Genomic DNA, 15,186 nt, shown 5'->3' on the forward strand with positions numbered 1-15,186 from the left:
GGCTAACATAATATCAGTTTCCTGATACTTGTGAAACAAGGTGTATTCCTTTATTGTTATCTAAACTGTACAGCACAGTACCCATGACAGGTACAGGAATCTCACTTGGCTCTCCTGTGTGGTGCTTTCTAGAAAAATAGCTTATAATGGAACTGTCCTGTTTTGGAGGAGATTGGGTTTTTTTGAAAGGCAATAGGAAGTGAGAACCAGTCAGAAATCAACAGATGCAGTCATAGCAAATTACCATGAAAAGAGCTGCCTGTCACAGTTCTTTGGAGCAAAGAGCAGGGAGATCAAAGCTAGGAGCATTACAGACCTGATGTGAAGCACCACAAACTTTTATAAGTACTAATTTTGTGAAAGGCTTATTTGCCTGTTTGTTGGAAAGAGTAAAAAAGACATGGCTTCTGTTTTTCCATAGAAATTAAAAAAAAAAAAAAAAACTGGGGTAGGCAGAGCAAGATGGCAGAGGAGTAAGAGGTCATGCTTACCTTCTCCTACAAACACATCAAAAAGCACATCTACATGTAAAACAACTCACACAGAACATCTACTGAATGATGGCAGAACTTAAACCTCCAAAAAGGGCAAGAAACTCTTGACATAACTGGGTAGAACAAAAGAAAAAAAGAGAAAGAGAGAGAGAAAAGGGATCAGGACAGGACTAGCATTCCTGAGAGGGAGCTATGAAGGACAAAAGGAATCCACATTCTGGGAAGCCACTTAACTGACAGATCAGCCAAGTCAGAGGGACCTCAAAGTTGCCAAGAAAAGTGCAGCAGCTGGACTGAGAATGGCAGAGCAGAGTGAGAGCTGCAGAGATCATCTGAACTGCTGGCCTGGACACCACAGGCTGAGATGGGGGGGCTGGATGCTGGGACTTAGGCTGCAGAGGTCAGTCCCTGGGAGAGGACGGGGCAGGGGTGGGGGTGGGGGTGGTGAGGAGACAGCCTAAGAGGCTAGGGACCAGTGCACCACAGGTAGGAGAGTGGTACACTATGGGCTGGGGAGTTGAACACAACAGCAGAGGGAACCCAGAAGAAGGTCAGGACCAGCAGGAGAGGCAAGGCACCATTGTTGGGGAGGGAGAGAGGAGGAGGGGCTAGCTGCCAAAGGAAACTCCCTGCAGGGAGTGTGCACATGCCTGCAGGTTCTTGGAGGGTGGGGTGGCTCTGGCGCAGGCTGCATGGTGAGAAGCCTCTTGCTCATTTAGGGGAGACTGGGCACTTCTTGTGCAGGCTACTTGTGGCCAGGTACCTCTTGTGTGGGCTAAGGGCATCAGGGAGCTAAGTATGATGTGGTGCCTCTTGCATGATCTACAGGTGGCTGGAACAGGGAGGCATGGCTTGCCACCAATGGAGGCCTCTCAGTGGACTCTACCTGTGACCAGTCACCTCAGGTATTGCCAAAAAAGAGAAAAAGAGGGCACTGCAACCAAGCACCATACACTGTTGCTCTCACTTCCATAGGAACACACCCGCCCTGCAGCTGCCACTGCCAAATGCTCTGGGTGGTGCCCAGATACCTGGTCACTGTCCCTTCCCAAGACGCTACAACTAGGAGCAGCTTGTGCAGCACCTCCTGCATGTGATAAGTGGGACAGGGTGCTCCTTGTGTGGTTTGCAGGTGGTGGGGGCAAACCACCACAGTTATCTCTGACTCCAGAGGTGGCCGTGGCCCACCACCATTAGGGACACCTGAACAAAAATCACTTGAAGCCCCCGCTACCTCAGAGGGCACCACAGAGAAGGACATTGCAATGGAACACCACCTGTTGTTGCTCTTGCTTCCCAGGAACACACCTGCCCTGCTTCAGCCACTGCCAAATGCTCTGGGCAGTGCCCAGATGCTTGGTCCCTGTCCCTTCCCAGGAACCTGCAACTAGGAGCAGCTTGTGCAGCATTTCTTGTGGGGGATAAGCAGGACAAGGTGCTGCTTGCATGGTCTACACAGTTTTCTCTGGCTCCAGAGGTAGGAGTGGCTCACCACCACTAGGGGTCTGTGAACAGACACCACTTGCAGCCCCATTCACCTCAAGGACACCAGAAAGGAGGGCATTGTGACCAAATACCAACTGTTGGTACTCTCACAGCCAGAACACACCCTTCCTGCTGCTGCCACTGCCAAACAATCCAGGCAGTACCCACATGCCTGATCTCTGTCACTTCCCAGGATCCTGCAATTAGGAGCAGCCTGTGCAGCACCTCCTATGTGGGCTAATGGAGATGGGTTTCTCCATGCAAGGTCTGCAGTTGGTGGGGGCAAACAACCCCAGTTATCGCTGACTCCACAGGTGGTCATGGACTGTTACCATTAGGGGTCCCTGAACAGGTACCACCTGTGTTTCCAGTCACCTTGGAGGAGGGCAATGCAACCGAGCACTAGCTGTTGTTGCTCTCACTCCCCTCGGAACTCATGCTGCTGTTGAGAGCCCAATGACCAGGCACTGACTGCTGGCCATACCCATTGCCTCCTTCTCCCTGAAAACATGCTGAGCATCCTGGGAATAACATCCTGTTCACACTGAAGAAAGATACAGCAAATATTCAAACTCCCACTCCAGAAATAAATAGTAACACCACCAAAAATATAAAGGGGTGCTTTTGCATAGAAGTAGCCTTATAAGACTACACTTTGGCTTCCCCAAACTCATAGAAAAAGAAAAGCATAAGCAAGATGAAGAAGATCAGAAACCATTCCCAGTTAAAGGAACAGGAGAAGTCACCTAAAGCAGTCAACAATAAAACAGACCTCTGTAGTATGATGGACATTGAGTTCAAAAGGGAGACAGTAAAATACTGAAGGAATTAAGGCTGAATATCAAGGAATAAAGAGAGGATATGAACAGTAATGCAGATATTTTAGAAAGGAACTAGAAAATATGAGGAGCCAAGAAAAACTAGAAAATTCATTTTCACAGATGCAAATTGAGCTAAAGGCAATAAAGAGCAGAAGGAATAATGCAGAGGAATGAATTAGTGACTTGGAAGATAGAATAATGGAAATCACCCAATCAGGACAGCAGACAGAAAACCAAATGAAAAAGCATGAATGCAAAATAAGAGATCTATGGGATAACATAAAGTGGGCAAATCTACACATAATAATAATTCCAGAAGGAGAAGAAAAAGAAAAGGTGATTGAAAATATATTTGAAGAAATCATGGCTGAAAACTTTCCAAATCTAAAGTTAACAGATATAAAGATACAGGAATCACAGAGGACCCCAAACAGGCCCACACAATGACATATAATAAAAATGGCAAAAGTAAAAGAGAGGATTCTAAAGGCATCAAGAGAAAAGAAAGGTGTTAATTATAAGGGAACCTCCATAAGGCTATCAGCTGATTTCTCTACAGAAACACTCCCAGAAAAGAGTGACAAGATATATTTAAAATGTTGAAAGGAAAAAATTTGCAATCTAGAATATTTTATTAAGAAAGAATATCATTTAAAATAGAAGGGGAAATAAAGAATTTCTCCAACAAACAAAAGCCAAAAGAGGGCAGCAATACTAAACCCATTCTAAAAGAAATACTGAAAGGGCTTCTCTAAATTAAAAAAGAAGAATTAGGAAGGAAGAAATCACGATTGGAAAGCAATCACTTAAATAAGTCAGCATACAGATCTAAACATGAAGATGTTAAAAAAATAAAAATCATACACTGTGGGGAAGGAAAGTAAGAAAATAGAGATTCTTTTTTTTATTTTAATGCTGTGTTTGAGCCTATATAACTATCAGGCTAAAGCAAGCAGATATAAGAAGGGGTTAATATATTTAAAAAACAGGGCAACCACAAATCAAAACCAAACATTACATTCACAAAAACTAAAAAGAATAGTACGGAAGCATAAAATAAATGGAAATCATCCAACCAAAAAAAAAAAAGAAAAGGAAGGAAGAAAGGAGAAACATAGAATCAACTGGAAAACAAGGTTTAAAATAGCAATAAATATGTATCTATCAAAAATCACCTTAAATGTCAATGGACTGAGTGCTCCAATTAAAAGGCACAGGGTGGCAGATTGGACAAAAAAAAAAAAAAGCTTCAATCTGCCATTTACTAGAGACTCACCTTAGGGCAAAGGACACATATAGATTTGAAGTGAGGGATAGGAACAGATATTTCCTGCCAATAGACAGGAAAGCATGAGTTGCAACATTCATATTAGAGAAAATAGACTTTAACATGAAGGTCATAAAGAAAGACAAAGAGGGGCACTATTTAATGGTTAAAGGATCCATTCAAGATGAGGATATTACAATCATCAATATATATCCCCTAATACAGGAGCACCCAGATACCTACAACAAATATCAACAGACATAAAAGGAGAAATCAATGGAAATATCATCATAGTAGGAGACATTAACACACCACTCACATCAATGGATATATCCTCAAGACAGAAAATTAATAAGGTAACAGAGGTCCTGAATGACACAATAGAAACATTAGCCTTCATCAAAATTTTAAGGACATTACATCCAAAAAAATCAGAATATACATTCTTCTCAAGTGCACATGGAACATTCTCAAGAATTGATCACATACTGGGACAAAAAGCTAACCTCAACAAATTTAAGAGTATAGAAATTATTTCAAGTATCTTCTCTGACTACATGGCATGAAACTAGAAATCAAACGCAGGAAAAGAAATGAGAAAAAACTTACTACATGGAGACTAAATAACATGCTACTAAAAAACCTATGGTCAATGAGGAAATCAAGAAGGAAATTAAAAAACACCTGGAGACAAATGATAATGAAGACACTACCATTCAAAATCTGAGATACCACAGAGGCAGTGCTCAGAGGGAAATTCTTAGCAATACAAGACTTCCTCAAAAAAGAAGAAAAATCTCAAATCAACAACTTTACCCAACACCTAAATGAATTAGAAAAAGAAGTACAAACAAAATGTAAAGTCAGCAGAAAGAAGGAAATCATAAAGATCAAAGAGGAAATCAATAAAAGAGAGATTAAAAAAATCAATTGAAATTAATAAAACCAAGAGCTGGTTCTTTGAAAAGGTAAACAAAATTGACAGACCTATGGATAGACTCACAAAGAAAATGAGAGAAAAAACCCAAATAAACAAAATAAGAAATGAAAAAGGAGAAATCACAATGGATTCTGCAGAAATACAAAAAAAAAAAAAATACATGAGAGAATACTATGAACAATTGTATGCTAACGAATTTGACAATCTAGAAGAAATGGAAAACTTTCTAGAGACTTAAAGCCAGCCAAAAACTGAATCAAGAAGAAATAGATCAAGTGAACAGACCAATCACTAAAAATGATATTGAATATGTCATAAAAAACACTCCCTACGAATAAAAGTCCAGGACAAGATGGCGTCACAGGCAAATCCTATCAAACATACAAAGAGAAACTTGTACCCATCCTCCTTAAACTTTTTCAAAAGTTTGAAGAGAAGGAACATTCCCAAAGACATTCTATGATGCCACCATCACCCTAATTCCAAAAGCAGACAAAGATACCAACAAAAAAGAAAACTATAAGCAAATATATTTGATGAATATTGATACAAAAATTTGCAACAAAATTTTAGCCAACTGAATCCAACAACATATAAAAATGATCATACACCATGAGCGGGTAGGATTCATCCCAGTTTCACAAGGATGGTTCAACATACACAAATCAATCAACAAAATACACCACATTAACAAAAGAAAAGTCAAAAACCACATGATCATCTCAATAGATGCAGAAAAAATCATTTGACAAAGTCCAGTATCCATTCATGATAAAAACTCTCACCAAAGTGGGTATAGGGGTAATACAATTAAAGTCATTTATGACAAACCCACAGCAAATTTAATACTTGATGGAGAAAAGCTGTAAGCTTTCACACTAAAATCTGGAACAAGACAAGGATGCCCACTCTCAGCACTGTTACTCTACATAGTATTGAAAGTCCTAGACACAGCAATCAGACAAACAAACAAAGTCTATCCAAATAGGAAGATAAGAAGTAAAATTGTCACTGTATGCAGATGACATGATACTATATATAGAAAACCCTAAGGACTCAACCCCAAAACTACTTGAACTGATCAACAAATTCTGCAAAGTAGCAGGCTATAAGATTAACATTCAGAAATTAGTCACGTTTCTGTATACTAACAATGAAATATTAAGGAATAAAAAAAATACCTTTTAAAATTGCACCCCAAAAAGTCCTGGGAAATACACCTGACCTAGGGAGGTGAAAGACTTATATGCTGAGAACTATAAAATATTAATTAAGGAAATTAAAGAAGATATAAAGAAATGGAAAGAATGTTCATGAATTGGAAAAATCAACATTGTAAAAATGGCCATGTTACCCAAGGCAATCTACAGATTCAATGCAATCCCTATCAAATGACCCATGACATTTTTCACAGAACTAGAACAAACAATCCAAAATTTATATGGAACCACAAAAGACCCAGCATTGCCAAAGCAATCTTGAGGAACAAAAGCCAAGCAGGAGGCATCACTCTTCCAGACTTCAGGCAATATTACAAAGCCACAGTCATCAAGACAGGGTGGTACTGGTATCAAAACAGACACACAGACCAATGGAACAGAATGAAGAACCCAGGAGTAAACCCAGACACCTATGGTTAATTAATCTTTGACAAAGGAGGCAAGAACATAAAATGGGAAAAAGACAGTCTTTTCAGCAAGCATTGCTGGGAAACCTGGACAGCTGTATGCAAATCAATGAAACTAGAACACACCCTTACACCATGTACAAAAATAAACTCAAAATGGCTGAAAGACTTATATGTAAGACAAGACACCATCAAACTCCTGGAAAAGAACATAGGCAAAATATTCTCTGACATGAACCTTACAAATGTTTTCTCAAGTCAGTCTCCCAAAGCAACAGAAATAAAAGTAAAAATAAACTAATGGAAACTAATCAAACTGACAAGCTTTTGTACAGCAAAGGAAACCAAAAAGAAAACAAAAAGACAACTTACAGAATGGGAGAAAATAGTTTCAAATGATGCAACTGACAATGGCTTAATCTCTAAAATATACAAACGACTTATACAACTCAACAGCAAAAAAGCCAACAACCCAATTGAAAGATGGGCAAAGGACCTGAACAGACATTTCTTCAAAGAAGTATACAGATGGCCAACAAGCACATGAAGAAATGCTCAACATAACTGATTATGAGCAAAATGCAAACCAAAACTACCACAAGATACCACCTCACACCAGTCAGAATGGCGATCATTCATAAGTCCACAAATAGCAAATGCTGGATGGGATGTGGAGAAAAGGGAACCCTCCTGCTCTGTTAGTGGGACTGTCACCTGGTACAACCCCTATGGAGAACAGTATGAAGGGACCTTAGAAATCTATGCATAGAACTATGACATGACCAAGCAATCCCACTCTGGGCATATATCCAGACAAAACTTTCATTGAAAAAGACACATGCACCCGCATGTTCATTGCAGCTCTGTTCACAATAGCCAAGACATGGAAACAACCCAAATGTCCATTGATAGAAGATTAGATTAGGAAGATGTGGTATATATACACAATTGAATACTACTAAGCCATTAAAAAGAATGGCATAATGCCATTTGCAGCAACATGGATGGAACTAGAGACTCTCATCCTGAACGAAGTAAGTCAGAAAGACAAAGACAAATACCATATTATATCACTTATATCTGGAACCTAATATATGGCACAAATGAACCTTTCCACAGAAAGGAAAATCATGGACTTTGAGAATAGACTTGTGGTTGCCAAGAGGGAGGGGTAGGGAGTGGGATGGATTGAGAGCTTAGGGTTAAATGATGCAGACTATTGCCTTTGGAATGGATTAGCCATGAGATCTTGCTGTGTAGCACTGGGAACTATGTCTGCTCACTTACAATGGAGCATGATAATGTGAGAAAAAAGAATGTTTACATACATGTGTAACTGGGTTACCATGCTGTACAGTAGAAAATTGACAGAAGACTGTAAACCAACTATAATGGAAAAAATAAATATCATTATATAATAATTAAAAACACGTCTTTGTGAGGAAAAAAAAAAGACATATATGTAGTCCACAAAGTTTTGTAGTCTGGAGGGAGAGAGAACATGTGGATGTGTAACAATGCAAAATGTTGGTGAGGGCAAAATGAATGGAATTAAGAAGTTCCTGTGTAGGAATTGGAATAAGAAGTAAGGCAAGATTCAGGACCACTTCATTGATTAGGTGAAATCTGAGTAGGCTCTTGAAGAAAAAGCACAATTTTAGTGACTTAGACTTTGAAAGTGACTTTTGAGATAAATAGCATGAGAAGAGGACCAGAGACAGAAGATTAAAAGCATAAGTGTAGACAAGCACAAAGTATGAATTTGTACAGAGGAGATATGGAACTAGCTCTTATAGTCATTAGTTAATGACCTGAATTTCAAACTATAGTTTATGAAGATGCCTTAAAGAGTGTAAGCAGGTGTTACCAATCCAAACTTAGCTTTGTCCACTCGACATGCAGCAAAGTCAATCTACTGACAACAGGTTGTAGTGAAGAAAATTATAGTGTTTATTTGCAGTATGCCAACCGAGGAGAATCATCAACTAATGTTCAGAAGATCCAAATTCCTTTTTTGTTGTACTTGCCTTCACCCCAACCTGATGTCAGTCGATTGGCTTTGCTGAGTATTGGGGAGTGGACCCAAGTTTGATTCAGTAACAGTTTTGGTGACCACAAAGGGACCACTGCCCCAAGTGGGTGTCTCACCCATGGCACATCAGCCCCTGGCACGTGACAGCTCTCAGATTCTGTCCAGCAATTGCCCGAGCACCTTTATTTCTGAGATCCTTGTCTGAGCTCTTACCACAGACTAGGCTTTGTTGGCATATGACCCTTTCAATTTTGTAGTAAAGGAAAGAAGTCAAACAGGACAAAATAATAAAAGTTTAGCCATAAAACAAAGTCAAGGACTGTTAGTTTTCTTCAGGGGTTATAGATGGTATCCTGACGCATATAATTGATTTATTTTGCAGAAATTAAAAATCCCATCATGTGCAAGAAGTTGACTGCATTCTGACCACCAGCAGGTAGACCCCAGACTAGTTGCAGACATAGAAATAATACCTAACATTCCTGAAATACCATCATGTTGTCTCATCACCAAATAATCAGAAAAATATTCATGAGCTAATCACATACCCAACAACCCTCACCCAAAATGTGTTCTTTAAAAACCTTTCCCTGAAAGCCGTCAAGAAGTACTAGTCTTTGAGCACTATCTGGCTGTTCTTTTTGCTCAGTGCCCTGCAAATAAACACTGTACTTTCCTTTACAACAACCTGGTATCAGTAGATTGGTTTTGCTGTGTGTCTAGTGAGTGGACTCAAGTTCAGTTTAGTAACACAGGAAGGTGTGATGTTCTGAGTAAATTAAACTGGTAATGGGATACCCTAACTAGCTAGAAAAATATAGCTCCATCCCTCAGTTTGGGGAAAGACCTTGAAAAGAAGGCATTATTTTATTTCCCTTGAAATTAAGATAGCACATGTTACCTAGTGCACTCAACCCAGATCAACCTCTTATGTATTCTTTAAAAAAATACTTTATTTCAGATTCTTTTTGCTTGAATAGCAAAAAATTATAAAATAAATGAAGAAAATTTCCATGAACATAATAAAAGTTCTGAAGTTTATAAATTTAAATATATATAAACATGAAGAATAATGTACACTATATGTAATCTCTAGCTAAAAGGAGAGGTAGTAATAACTCATAGTTACTTGCATTTGTTTAACATTCAAAGAAAATCTCTAAGAAACTAAAAATAAAAGTGGTTATGAAGAGGGTAGAGACTAAGTAAAGGAGATAGAGTTCTTTCCTTATATAGTTTTAAAGTTATGTACATACTTTTCTAATTTTTAAACAATATGAGTATATTATGTAGTCAAACATTAAATATAGGAGATGATAACAAACAGACTCTATTAAGCTGAGTCTGAATTATACATGTGGTTGGACTCTGATTCACCGCTCTCGTAAACTCTCTGAAGAAAGAAAACTAAGGAGCATGATCATTCATGCATGCATGGTCTCACTTAACATCACTAATCCTTTTAATTTTCTTTAGGAGAACTTATCTAATTCTTGCTCCTTACTATCAAGCCAAGCTAAGTGTTTTATTGAAACGTAAATTGTGCTTTCAGTGAGGCTTTGACCATGGTACACTGGGATATGCTGGAGGACCACTTCTGGTTTCCAGCTCATTTGGCAGAAGAAGCCAAAGCACCATTAGACAGTGCCCCAAGCTCAGTATGTACTTGCTTGCAGTCTTTCAGCTGTGCTAAGGATTAGGGAACCCTCACATCATCAGCACCACTTGAATGTTGAGTTCCATGAGACGATGTCGGTAGTTAACTTATTAGACCATCCTCAGTTGTTAGCACACTACCTAATGGAACATAGATGTTCAGTATATAGTTATCGAAGGGATGAATAAATAATTATGAAATTTAATTATTTTATGTCTTCTGGACTTATCACCTCGTGTATATTATCATTCCTACCCATCTGTCCTTCCACCTATTAAAAACTCCATGAGGGCAGGAAATGATCAATAAATGTAGTAATAAAAGCAGTTACCATTAAATAATTACTCCTGGTAACAGTTCTTGTGGACAAGACATATCACATACAAGTATGGTCCTTTCTTCCTTCCTGGCAGATGAAGAAACAGGTTCAGAAAGTTTCACTGACTTGCTGTGGTCACACAGCATGTTCATGGCAGATCCTCCAAAGCCCATATTATTAACCACCACACTACTCTGATATTTCTCCGAAATTTTACACAATACCTAGCATGACATTAAACATTTGTGTAATTGAAGTTGGTGGGTCTGGTTCAGTTAAACATCTGGAATTAGAGCAACTGCTCTTTTATATCCATTGCCATTCTGAATAGCCTTTGTACCCTTCTAAGGCTGGCCCTGACTCCCCATTATCCAACCCCATTTAGGCTTGGCATGATCAGGGATTGGCCTACCTCTGCACTGCTTAAGACCTCTTCTCATCATGAAAATGTATTTTATTTCGCTGATATTTACTGACTGATTTTGGGTAAGCCAAAAGACATACCAAACTCTGTAGGCTGATAAATAATTCTAAAAATAATCATAAGGATAGGCTCTATTGTCTCCACTTCAAAGACAGATAATTTGAGCCTCAGAGAAGTTAAGTAACTTGTCCAAAATCAAAGAAATATTACCAGTTTACTTCTATGCACTTATTTGGGCCAAAGTCCAAAATATACTTCGATTAGTGAACAGTATTCTAACCATATCTTGTATTTACTGATTCCAATGTTTATGTTTGCTTGTTTTCCCAACACATTATTTTCCTCATTTATCTTCATACCAGATTTCTAAGGAGAGCAAAGCACTGAGGCTCAAAAAGCTTGTGATTATTGGATTGTTGTTGAAAGCCTGGGGCTGGTGTCTAGGTCTTCTGACTCCTTGCCAGGTTCTCTTTCACTACAGGACACCAGTCTTTACAAGGAACACTAGTGAGTTTTGAGAGGTCATTCCTTAAATCAGCAGCTGAAAGTAGAAACTGCAGATCCTGCAGTAGGATCATAAGGGCAATATCTGGGGGCATAGGGACTATGTTCAGTATTTCTTCAGTCTCACCTCTAAAGCTGTCTACCCTGTTTCAACTAAAAGTCTACTCTCTGTTTTATCCCAGTTATCTTAATGGTAGACTGCACTGCTACCATCAGGCTATCAGACTGAGTCGCTGTACCATATCAGATTAGCATGTACCAGATTGTAGAGAACTAGAAAGTCTGGGAATTGGAGCTCATCTCTCTTGTGGTAAAAGAACATTTTGCTTCAGTTTAGCTTCTTTTTACTAATAGAGATTGCTGGAAAGACTTTTGTCAGATATCTCTGTCCTTGGTGGTGACATGTTGAGAAACACACTTCTATTATATATTTTTTTATGTTACACAAGAGCTGTTTAACCACTGGAAAGGACATGCCTGCTTACTGCTTATAGGGATTCCTATCAAGCAAATCTCTAACCAAATTCACTCCCTGCTTCTGCTGCATCTCTTATCTTTAAGGTAGACTAAGGGCTCTGTTTGTAGAGAATAGTGCGAATTACTGCAATTTCTCTTCCAGAAAAATTATTAACAGTATCTTGTTTTATTTTCAAAACTATCCTGATAAACACAATATAGAACTGCCTTATGTATTCTGCAGCAGGTGGTTGCTTTTTCTACTAAAGTTAGCCAAGAATATAGCTGTTGTCTCAAATTAATGGATGACAATGAGCAGTCATTCCATATATTATGTTTTAGACTCCAAACGTTGAGAAGACCTGTCTTTAAGTGATTGTTGGGAATTCTCTTGTGGCACAGAAAGTTAAAGATCTGGTGTTGTCACTGCAGCAGCTTGGGTCACTGCTGTGGTGCAGGTTCAATCCCTGGTCCAGGAACCTCAATATGCTATGGGTACAGCAAAAAAAATCCCAACCCCCCCCCAAACAAAACAAAACAAAAACTATGTTTTGTTCCATTATGATTGTTCCATTATGTCACAACTGAGGCACAAAATAATGAGGGGCTTCCTATAAAACTAACTGCCTGTAGCCAGTGAGAAGTGACAATAACAGGTTCAACCTGGGGCAGAAGTGTTTCGCCTGTAGATCTGAGGAAATGTGCAGTCATACTAGCTAATGATAGTGACTTAATTTTCATACTTCTATATTGTTGTAACTGTACCTTTACTATGGAACACTATGTAATTATGCCTTTAATTGCCCCGCACAGACAAAAACATTCAGTTTCAAACTCTACAAAATCCTCTATCATATCCCTCTCTCTGGGAAATTTAGTTTTCTTTAAACATATGTACACTAACACATGCATGTGTACACACAGTGCAAAAAAAGGACTGTCACTCTACTAATGGTCTCTGAGGCTACTGGAGTTTTCTTCATATTCACATGTTTCTTGCTTTGGATATTTTCAATTAAATTGAGAGAGCATGAAATAACTCCCTCAGTAAATGCTATTAATCACAAGAAGGAGTTATTGTAACTTATTTTAACTTCTAATTAAATAAAAGTTCTTAATATTTTATTTTATTTTTCATCTGTATTTCTTCTTCCCTTTATTTAAAAAATATTATTTATTTGTTTATTTTCTTCTTTCTATAGCTACACTTGAGGCATATGGAAGTTCCTGGGCTAGGGGTTGAATCAGAGCTGCAGCTGCTGGCCTACACCACAATCACAGCAACAAGGGATCCAAGCCACTTCTGCAACCTATGCTGCAGCTTGTGGCAATGCTAAATCTTTAACCCCCTGAGCAAGGCAGGGATTAAACCAGTATCCTCACAGACACTATGTTGGGTTCTTAACCCACTGAGCTGCATCAGGAACTCCCTCTTCTTCCCTTTTAAAGTAATATTTCTATTAATAATAAATTATCTTCCAAATGACTCTATGATTAGGTACTATTATAATAATTAGTTTATTAAATAGGAAACTTAGGCAAGAAGATGTAACTTATCAGTTGTGAGTTGGCTGGGATCAGTGGTGTACTTCATACTTAGGGTGTCAAATATGCCAATTGTAGCTGGAATTATCTAAAGACTCTACTGAAATGAAGTCCAAGACAGCTGTTCACTCACATTTCTGGTGCCTCACTTAGAGTGGGTAGAACAGTTGTTGCTCATCATTTTATAAGTAGCATCTCTGTGTGACTATCTTAGGCTTCCTCAAAGCATGGCGATCTCAGGGTATCCATACTTCTTTGCTAGAGGCTGTAGAAGAAGCATTTCCAAAACAAAAACAAAAAGCAAAAAACCAAGACACCAGCTGGAAATAATCTTATGACCTAGCCTTACGAGTCACAAGGTACCTCTTCTGCATGTGTTATTTGACAAAAGCAAGTTGTATGCCCTGCCAGATTTCAAGGGAAGGGCACTACACTATGGTGTGGGTATGGGGAGGTCTGGGTCCTTGACAGCAAAAAATGATAGTTGTCATGTTAAGAAGCACTTAGCATTTTTAGAGTGTTTTTGCATACTTTGAGGATTCTGTGAGGATATTTAAGCCTACATTGTAATCCCAATGGACAGTGTGTATTTCTGTTTGTCCTAGGTGTATGCTTTTGCTTGTATGAGCGAAACCAGTACTCAAAAATTATGCAGCTGTCTGCTCTGTGGAGTCTGGTGCTTTGTATAATCATGAAACACTTGCTTCTCCTGCAGAGGAGACAAGTGTCAATGGCCTAGATTAGGTTCTTTGTCTTCAGGAACACTGGAATCCCTGTCTTCTGTTACTGAGGAATTAGATTTTTCCCTAAGTATTCTTTGGCTTGGTGAGGGAGCTTCTAAGAGCAGTTTATCCCCTGAGAGGCCTTTGTTTCTGGCTATATTCATTCAACCTTGGCTCTATTTACATAGCTTTCCAGTTATTCTGAGAAAAATTAATCATTTTTTTCTTAAAGTATATGAGCAAGTTTGCTCAAATCTCAGCTGCAGCTTAACTAGTCTAGAATTACCACAGTGAAATAGAATCTGATTGCTCTGAATGCTGGTTTTTTGACCAGTGTGTACTGTCAAGTTGTGTCCAACATCTTTTGAGAGATGAAATGATAATACTGATTATTTATTGTGTTATCACTTATTGATTACTTTTCATAATCAAATTTTGAATAAATTCATTTGCATTTTCTCATTTCCTCATCATATAGTCCTATGCAGTTCTTACTCTGATTCTTATTCACATTTCATAGATGAGGAAACTGAGTCTTAAAGAGTAAAAGATGATTTACATATACAGACAGTGCTCAGTCTGGTTCTCAAAATCGTATAATTGATTCAGAGCATGTACTTCTAGCCATATTCTCTTTCCTATTCAACTGACATATTTTGAAACTCCAGTCTGGGGAAATGTTCTAATGAGTGGGTTATTTTGTTTTGTTTTGTTTATTCTTATTGGTTTTTAATGAGCTATTTGGGAAACCTCAGAACACTCAAACTGTCTTAATAACCAAAGCTAAAATACAGAAAATCGCCTGGTTTGTCCATTTATTTTTTTCTTCTTTTTCTTTCCAGAATGATATGACTAGTGCCTCAGTTTTTGAGATTTCTTTTTTCTGTTCAGCA

The sequence above is a fragment of the Phacochoerus africanus genome, chromosome 15 (genome assembly GCF_016906955.1).
Source record: "Phacochoerus africanus isolate WHEZ1 chromosome 15, ROS_Pafr_v1, whole genome shotgun sequence".
NCBI classification, from domain to species: Eukaryota; Metazoa; Chordata; class Mammalia; order Artiodactyla; family Suidae; genus Phacochoerus; species Phacochoerus africanus.